Below are 10,037 nucleotides of genomic sequence, written 5' to 3'. Positions count from 1 at the left end.
TTAGATTAGAGGACCAAGTTTATAGAGACAATTTTCACTTCCAGTTAGTCCAAATTTGCTCCTCAGACATTCCTTCTGTCTTTCTTATCCTCACAAAAGTCCTGATACCATTTCAAAATTTTCCACAGATCCTACTTTTTAGTTGGGTTTGTTTGTTTGTTTGTTTCTTTTAGGGTTTTTTTCCAAGTTAACTTCTATTCAGTTGAGAAACAGTGCAATTTTTGCCACTGCTTGAGAAATGAGGATAAAGAGGCAGACTCAAAAAATACTCCTTTTATTAGCCTTGTCTAAAAACATAACAGTATCAATAAGTAGCAGTTTGGGATTTTTTTTTTCAGGCTCTTCCTTCATTTTCTCCCTAAACAGAAAATATACTTGCAAAAGACATAATTAATGTTAGCAACAAAATGACTACTTGTGCTAGTATGAAGCAGGGTAGAATGTTTTGGTGAGAAGAAGTAGATCACAGGCTGTAAAAGGAAAGCAGTGGTGATGTCTGCTTCCCTCAGAGTCTTGCTGAACAAGAAATGAAAACATCAGATAACACTCTGGCCATTTTTCTCTCACTCTGGCTTGGGCTGCTGGCTGAGCAACATCTTGCTCCCTAACCTCACCCTTCATTTAGACTAACCCACCTTTGCTTCTTAACCTCTTGGCTGAACCTCCATTCTTCCTTAGGACTGGGGTAAGGTTGAGAGGGGTAGGGGAAGGTGCAGGGGTGGTTGAGAGCCCCTCCTGGGGACTCAGGTTTCTGGGAGGGGAGTTGTGTTTCTGTATTACCCTTTCCCTTGTCTATTTCTGTCTATAACTGCATAGACTGTAAATACCTGCTTGTATATTGTGCCAGCTGTAAATAAATAGCTTCATTCATATTTCCAGAGCTGACTGAGTCTAGTCTGGGTGATTTCTAAAGTTGGGGGGGGATGGGGAACACCCAAACCATCACACTACTTTTGTGAAGGTTTTTTGGACAACCTTACTTCATTTGAGATAAAATCCTGCTTTTTCTTTGCAGAATACTGAGCATATGGTTAAAAACTGTGACAGGATGGTGCTTTGCATTCATTCCTACAGGTTAGTAAGAGTAATTTCTGTACAACATTGTTGATTTATGTCATGTTAAATCCTTGCCCCTAAGAGCTATTTGATTTGTTTTACCAAGCAATTTGGCTTTAGAAGGGTTTCCTTTTAGCAGACAATTGCTCAGGTATTTTCCTGTTAGGCAGCTGTCCTCATAAAATGCCAAACTTAATGCACATTTTAACAGCCCATAAGACATTGATGAGGTGCTTCCAATCGGTAAAGTCTGCCCATCATATGGCCTGGTAGATTGAGCAAGACTCTTCTTGTCTTCTGTGAAGCTGAATACTGAATTGATCCAAAGTAAGCACTTTGATAATCAAATCTGCAGGGCCACACACAGACAATTATTCTATTTTCATCATAATCAAGTAACATTCCTGAAGTTATTTCAACATACTGCATATGGTCAAATTTCCCCTCCTCACTTCCTTTAGCTTTGCTACAAAGAAAAGAAAAAAACTCAACCTACTCCTAGATCTTTTTATTTTAGGATCCCATTAATAAAACTCAGGCATCTCAGCCCATGGAACAGCTCCATTTTTCAGATAACTCTGTTGATCCAACAGCTTATGTATGTCTACTCCTCGATAGCTACCTGCTGTTACATGTTAGACAGCAACAATCCATCAGCTTAAGGGGCTGCAGGGTGTGATAATTCACAATCACACTGGTCTACATAAAACTTGAAGGAGTTTAGTTGCAACATTTCAGCAAGTGGCATGATAACATCAATCAATATTAATCTGACTTACAGCAATTCCTGTTTTATTCTTTAAGGAGAATCTATAAACTATAAGTATTTATATTCAAGCTACAAATAATTTTAAGAACTTATAAGTAGTTTAGGTTAAGTTGAAAAACCTGTTAAAAGGTAAGACAATGACTCACAGAAAAACCTCACAACATGTCAGAGAGGTAAGACATGCTTTTTAATCAGTGCTGGGTGACAAGGGGGGCTCACCCTCTAGAGCCCTTGCACACCTTCACCTTGCTCAGGTAAAGTACTTATGCTGCAAAATCATAACACATTCAATACAGGGGTAGGGTTAGCACAATTAGTTCTGGGAATAGGTGGAGTTATTACAGTCAGTTCCTGGAACTCATTTCCATCCTGTCCCACCTGGTGCTCATCATTTGGGGTCTTTTTGATGAAGGCTCGATGTCTTCCTCAGTCTGACTTCTCTACCTTTGGTCCATCTGGCACCAGTTGTGGGTCACATTCCTGGCCAAAGTCTCCAGTGTTCTCATCTTGGAATACAGTATTCTTCTTCCCCGTGGGAGTGTTTTGGGACCCCTGCATGCTTAAACAACGTTCTTTATGTTTATCTGCTTGATGATGCTTTATGTAACTGCTTATACAGTTAATGGTTTCCCTAGGTTTCTACACTCTATATTCTCTACCCTTTTTCCCATGTCAACACAAAGTATAAACTTTACACAGTATTAGTGGGGACCCTTCAATTTCATAAGTACTTCATGTGACCTTATTTGATTTCAAAAAAGGGCATTTACTAAGGAAGAGAAACTGATTACAAGGCAAGCATGAACTTGCTGTCTTTGTAGATGGAAACCAGGATAAAAGTATGTGTGAAGGAGGACAGGAGCAAAAAATGGAGATCTATGTAGATCATCCACATTACTTTTTTTTAAACTGAAGGCATTTTATATACTCAGATCTTATTAAAGTGTTTTGAAAGTTCTAAAGTTATGTAATAATCAACTGAAGAAAAAGCACTGCCATACATCTATATAAATGCAAAATGTTTTGTGCCTCAATCAACTGCCTAGTTAGTCTTGAACATTTAGGGGTGACCTCATTGCTTTCTACAACTACCTGAAGGGAGGTTGTAGCCAGGTGGGGTTGGTCTTTTCTCCCAGGCAACCAGCAACAGAACAAGGGGACACCATCCCAAGTTGTGCTGAGGGAAGTATAGGCTGGATGTTAGGAGGAAGTTCTTCACAGAGAGTGATTGGCCTTGGAATGGGCTGCCCAGGGAGGTGGTGGAGTCACCATCCCTGGAAGTGTTGAAGGAAAGCCTGGATGAGGCACTTAGTGCCATGGTCTAGTTGACTGGATAGGACTGCGTGCTAGGTTGGACTGGCTGATAGTGGAGGTCTCTTCCAACCTGGTTGATTCTATGATTTGAATGGGCCTGGTTTAGAGCTGAAACTTATGAATCTGGGACTGCTTAACAATCAAAACTATCAAAGAACAGATACAGAGTGTTGACTTTACTTAAAGGATGATAGGAGCAACACCTTCAGAGGCCACTCTCTTCAGTTCCAATGGAGAGTCTCCACTGTAGAATGTTACATTTACCAACTAGAGATTTCTACTCCAAATATGACAGTGTTTTGAATTACCTACAAGAAAACAGAAAAAAAAATCATACTGTGAAGTTATCCCACCAGAAAGTTATCACAACAATACAATACAGGAATGGAAATGGTAAAACTATGCTCTGTGTATAGGGTTAACACTCCAGGGGGAGTAACCCTGAACCTGACCCTAGGTGGTCTTGACCCCTCCCCAGGGGTGAGTCTGAACACCACCAGGTGATGGTTAGCTCACTGCCCCCTCCTGTCTAAAGATCCATAAAAGCATGGGGACTGCCTGTCTCTCTCTCTCTGCACCTCGCTGCATTCCCTGCTCCCTGCATACCAGCATCACCATTCTGTGCCTGGTTTCTCTTTGTTTTACTGTGTGGCCATCACCCACGAGGTGGACAAAGCCATCACCATCACAATCGAGTTGTATTTACACTTTTTGTACTTGCTTTCCTTTCCCTATACCCTTTGTAACTTCCCTACCTCAGATACCTCTTTTAAGTTATTGTTAAACTTTTCTTTTTAACTTCCAAATTGAGTGAGATTGATTTATTTGGGTATGCTTACTCCTCTCTCTCTCCATCTAATCTGTTTCTTTTGGGAAAGGAGGGGAAGAGGGAAGAGCACTTTATAAAAATTGTTATTGGTTCTATGAAATTTATCTGAGTCTCTGGAAATTTAAATTAGAACCCAGACACTCTGCCTCAAAGCAATAAACAAGACTCAGCATCCAATTATCAGGTATTGAAAAGAATGTATCATTTTACAATACAAGTTCTTCAGTGGACTAGCACAGAAATGCAAGTTGTTTTTGTGGAGAAAACAATCTGTTTTACCCAGTTATTTGACACTCAAACTAATGTAAACCAAATTCTGCACATATATAACATTATGTATTATCCTTTTAGGTCTAGGCAGGCCTTTGAAAACAGGCCTTAAAACAGAGTTTCAGAAGTAGCACCATGGAATGATTTAAGTTGGAAAAGTGATTTTAATTCATCAACCATTAACCAGACACTGCGAAGTCCACCACTAAAACATGTGTCTTAGAACCACATCTGAACATCCTTCAAATATCTCAAAGAATGGTGACTCAGACACCTTCCTAGGCAGCTTGTGCTAGAGCTTGATAATACTTTCAATTCAGAAATTTTTCCCAGTGTTCTATGTAAATCTTCCCTGGTACGAATTCTTTCCTGTCATCCTTGCTACACCTTCCTTTCATGTAGTTGTAAGAGAACAATAAGGTCACCTCTCAGACTTCTCCAGACCAAACAATCCCAGTTCCCTCAGCTGCTTCTCGTAAGATCCTTTACCAGCTTTGTTTCTCTTCTTTGGACATAATCCAGCACACAGCAGCATCTTTCTTATAGTGAAGGACCCCAAACTAAACAAAATATTCAAGGTGCAACCTCACCAATGTTGAGTGCAGGGAAACAACCAGTTCCCTAGTCCTGCTGGCCACACTATTTTTGGTACAAGCCAGGCTTCTTGGCCATCTGGGCACAACGCTGGTTCATACTCAGCTAGCTGTCAACCAACACACTCGGGTCCTATTCTGACAGACAGCTTTCTAGTCAGTCTTCTACAAGCCTAGAGCATTCCATGGGGTTGTTGCAATACAAACACAGGACCCAGAACTTGCCCTTGCTGAATCTCATACAACTGGCCTCAGCCCATTTATCCAACCTTTCTAGGTCCCTCTGTAGACTCTTTCTACCTTCAAGAATATCAACATCCTCACCCAACTTGGGCCTCATCTGCACACTTATTAAGGTTCATTAGATTTCCCTGTTTAGGTCACTGATAAAGATATTAGACAGAATTTGCCCCAGTGCTGAGCCCTGAGGTACATCATCTGTAATTGGCTACCAAGGAGATCTGTCTCCATTCACCACTACCCTGTGGGACTGCCCATCCTGTCATTTTTTTTACTTAGCTCACGTAAGCCATGAGAATGCAGTAGGAAAGAATGTCAAAGGCTTTACTAAAGTCCAGGTAGATGACACACCCAGCCTTTTCTTCATCCACTAAGCAGGTCAGTTTGTCACAGAAGGAGATGGAGTTAATCGAGCACGTCTTGCCTCTTGTAAGCCCATGTTGACCTGGCCTCATCATCTGGTTGTCCTGTATGTGCTGCGTGATGACACTCAAGAGGAGCCTCTCTCTAATCTTCCCCAACACTGAAGTCTGTAGTTCCCCAAATCCTTTTGGTTCCTTTTGTAGATGGGCATGACATTTGCCAACTTTCAGTCAGATGGGACCTCCCCAGCTAGCCAGAACAGCTGGTAAATAATTCAAAGTAGCTTGGTGAGAGCTACTGCCTGCTCCCTCAATATTCCTAGATGGATTCATGGAACCCCAAAGACCTGTGTCCATCTACGTGGTGAAGCAGGTTCTTATCTCCCTTCCAGATGTTTAAATGAACAAGTCATAAAACCAAAATTGATACAATATTCCATGAAGGATTAGTTATTTCTCGTGATGCTATCTACCATTTCTTAACTACTCATTTGTAATTCCACCCATCAGACACATACCAAAGAATTTTACCTCCACAGTACAAAGTATGAATTACCAAACAGATACCTTATTATCCAAAGTGCTTCACACAGATTTGTCAGATTGAAAACATTATAAACCAGGCATGTTAAAAAAAAAAAATTAAGGTCCAAACTTTTTTCCACAAATGAGACCATTTAAGGATTTGGGGGAAGAATAAAATTTTCATGGTTGTTAGAGGTAGAGAGACATGTCAATGAGAAGACACTGTGCTTCAGGGATACATATTACCTTTTTCTTGACCTTCACATTTCATATCAATGACACAATGACCAAAGGAACACTGAGTGAATTGAAAAAGATGTATCTTGGCAACAGCAAAACGAGACCCATAGCAATGAAACATCTGGCCTAGGTTTTCAGCTACAGTGAGAAATAAATTCACCTGGTCATTGAGCCTTTATTTCACATTCGGCACAGTAAAACCAGAATGTGCTGTTGTCAGGGGGTATTATTCGAAGCAGCAGAAGCTGGTAGCAATAGCAGCAACTGCAACATGTCTCACCCCACTGAAGAACTAAATTTCATCCCGAGAGAAAGAGAACAGTCCTGAAGAACATCTTTTCTGCAGGCAAGACTGAGCTAAATCATCCTGCTCATAAGGAAGGATGTGGAGATCCAGCAGCTCATCCCCACATTGGCGAGATTATGTCTCCTGAAACTCCTATCTACCTTATTATAGCATTAAAGACATCACCCTTCCTAGGAGCCATTAAGCTCAACATAAATAATGTTAATTCACTTTAACCATTATATCTGTAACATCCACAGTGCCAACAGTTGTCCTAAATGAATAGTTCTCATTCATCTTTATCTCCTTACCCAAATACAAATCAAGTACTTCACCTGGATGAAGAGAAATTTGTTGTGAATGTTGTGGAGGGCCTGTAGGCCCGAAAGCAGGCTTATTTATGCCTGCTCTGCCTGGACATGTCTCTGCCTGCACCAGGGGTAAACGAGCACAAAGAGGCACAACAGACCGGGGCCATAAAGTCAGTTGCCCAGGACACCTGATTGGGTAAGCCCCCACATGCCCAGCTCGTGTCTCCCTGGTGTAAGCCCATGTGATCCCCAAATTTGGGACAGTCCAGACAAGTGCATTTTGCCCAGTATGGTAAGGTTTGGCTGACTGCCAAGCTGATTGGTCATTCTAGTGCCAATGAGACCATTAATTCTTGGCCCACAGTTAATAAATAGGGGTGCACAGGCTCATGTGCAGCCTGCCCCACATTGCTTGCAGCTCCATTGCATTGCCTGCCTGCCTGCCTGCCTGTGTGCTTCCTTGCAGCTTTATGTCTGCCTTTATATGATTACCTGGTGTGTGCCATTGCCACAAGCTGCCAGGAGCAGAGCCACTTGTCTGCATTCGACTGGCCTGAGGAGCCAGCATTAGACCTGTGCTCAGACTGCACAGAATCCTGCCTCTGCACCTGAGATCCTGCCTGTGTACCCCTGGAGAGAGCAGCCAGAAGAAATCAGCAACAAAGTCAGAGACTGCCATTTCCCCTGACACCAGAGGATTCCAGCCTTAAAGTCCACAGGCAGAGACCCTGAACTGGACACTTGCAATAGGCTGTGATGTAGTCCCGGAGGGTGATTTCTTATTAATCTGAATTGTGAGTAAATACTTGAAATGCCTCTGTAATTTCTATTGCCTCTGCCATAGAACAGAAAGCAGATTATAGTATAAGGCCCCAAGTGGCATTAAGCCATGGAGAAAACTCTCTGTTAATAGTTTGAATGTTTGCTATTTATTAATAAGTTTCTGTAGATATATATTCCTATAATGTCTTCATAACCATGTAAAGAACATTTTAATATTAAAGTCCAGTGGTTGGGGGTGGTGAGAGTTGAAAATATTGGAAGTTAATAAATATATATATTTATAAATACCCTCTTGTGTTAATTAATTTCTCCCCTCCGCCTAATTGGCGTAGGTCACAGAATACCCCATCCACAACAGTGAATTACAGAGGAGTTGAAGACAACTGTGTTCTCCATTGCTTGTTACAGGAGGTGAAGGAGAGACAGAGAGGGCAAAGAAAAAATTCCTGTAACATTCCTATGATAATTGATTCTTACAAGTACAGATCTTTGAGAAGAACATATTTGTGATTTAAGAAGTCCATGCCATTTCATAGAATCATAGAATCATAGAATCATAGAATCAACCAGGTTGGAAGAGACCTCCAATCTCATCCAGTCCAACCTAGCACCCAGCCCTATCCAATCAACCAGACCATGGCACTAAGTGCCTCAGCCAGTCTTTTCTTGAAGACCCCCAGGGACGGTGCCTCCACCACCTCCCTGGGCAGCCCATTCCAATGGGAAATCACTCTCTCTGTGAAGAACTTCTTCCTAATATCCAGCCTATACCTACCCTGGCACAACTTGAGACTGTGTCCCCTTGTTCTATTGCTGGTTACCTGGGAGAAGAGGCCACCCCCCACCTGGCTACAATGCCCCTTCAGGTAGTTGTAGACAGCAATAAGATCACCCCTGAGCCTCCTCTTCTCCAGGCTAAACAGGCCCAGCTCCCTCAACCTCTCCTCATAGGATTTGTGCTCCAGGCCCCTCACCAGCTTCGTTGCCCTTCTCTGGACATGTTCCAGCACCTCAACATCTCTCTTGAATTGAGGGGCCCAGAACTGGACACAGTACTCAAGGTGTGGTCTGACCATTTGCAGGATATGATCTGAAACAAAAAATATGGGTTGCATTTTGCTCTTTAGAAAATGAAAGACAATATGGAAAATATATAAATTCTAAATATTAATAGATATTTGTATTTTGCTAGGTGTGGAAGAGCCAGAAATCTCATAACAATTATCACAGAATTACAGAATCACAGAATGCCAGGGGCTGGAAGTGACCTCAATAGATCATCTAGTCCAACACCCTTGCCATAGCAGGATCACCTATCCCAGATCAGAGGAGTGGGCCCAGGAGGATTTTGACAATTTCTTATCTGTGCAATCTCAATTGAAAAATTGCTCACATCAGTCATTTTTGCAACAGTGACCAGCACCATCCCTGATTACTAACAGTAATGAAGGCAAGCAAAACTCATCCTTTTTTCTGCTTACTAGTTAAAGGCAGATGGCCTTGAACCTAATCTCAGTTTACTAACCTACATAGAATCATAGAATCACAGCATGTCAGGGGCTGCAAGGGACCTCGAAAGCTCATCCAGTCCAACCACCCTGCCAGAGCAGGATCAGCTATACCAGATCACACAGGAATGTGTCCTGGGCAGCCTGTTCCAATGTTCTGTCACCCTCACAGTGAAAAAATTCTTCCTCGTATTTACATGAAACTTCCTATGTCTCAACTTCCACCCATTGCCTCTTGTCCTGTCATTGGAACTACCAAGAAGAGCCTGACTCCATCCTCCTGACACTCACCCTTTATGTTTTTATAAACACTGATGAGGTCACCCCTCAGTCTCCTCTTCTCTAAGCTAAAGAGCTGCACCTCCCTCAGTCTGTCCTCATAAGAGAGAAGTTCCATTTCTTTAACCATCTTTATGGCTCTGCGTTGGACTCCCTCAAGTAGTTCTATGTCCCTCTTGAACTGGGGATCCCAGAACTGGACACAGTACTCCAGATGTGGCCTAAAATTTCTGACCACAAAATCCCCTTTATAGAAGTTTTTTTTTTCAGTTCCTTTAAATCATAACTTATTATTTTAACCATTTACGTAGATTAAGAATCAGTCACTAATGTTGGCTGAAACGAACTGCACATAAAATGGAGAGTGAATGAGCTCTTCTTAACCTGGGCTGGTAGAAGATGTGACAGTGGGAGGCTGCCTGGGGTGTAGTGATCACGAGTTAGTGGAGTTTTCAATATACAGGGAGATAGGGAGGCACTACAACAAAACCCACACCTTGGACTTCCAGAGGGCAAACTTCAATTTGCTTAGGAAACTTATTTGCAAAGTCCCCTGGGCAGCAGTCCTTGAGAACAAAGGGGTCCAGGATGGTTGGACCTACTTTAAACAGGAGCTCTTGAAGGCACAGGAGCTGGCAGTTCCCATGTGCCCAAAGATGAGCCGGCGGGGAA

At 42.2% G+C, this 10,037-nt stretch overlaps 1 long non-coding RNA gene across 1 annotated transcript; it reads right to left on the bottom strand.

Moving 5' to 3' along the window:
• Window positions 1–258: 258 nt before the first annotated feature.
• LOC135184740 (uncharacterized) lies at window positions 259–6,058 on the bottom strand. The gene is made up of 2 exons (XR_010306151.1): window positions 6,001–6,058; window positions 259–2,384 (listed from the first exon to the last, which is right to left on the bottom strand). It is a non-coding gene; the product is annotated as an uncharacterized LOC135184740 (long non-coding RNA).
• Between the last annotated feature and the right edge of the window lie 3,979 nt (window positions 6,059–10,037).

The sequence above is a fragment of the Pogoniulus pusillus genome, chromosome 21, assembly GCF_015220805.1.
Source record: "Pogoniulus pusillus isolate bPogPus1 chromosome 21, bPogPus1.pri, whole genome shotgun sequence".
Lineage (NCBI taxonomy): Eukaryota > Metazoa > Chordata > Aves > Piciformes > Lybiidae > Pogoniulus > Pogoniulus pusillus.
The sequence above is the reverse complement of the archived record's forward strand: the minus strand, read 5'-3'. Positions and strand labels throughout refer to the sequence as shown.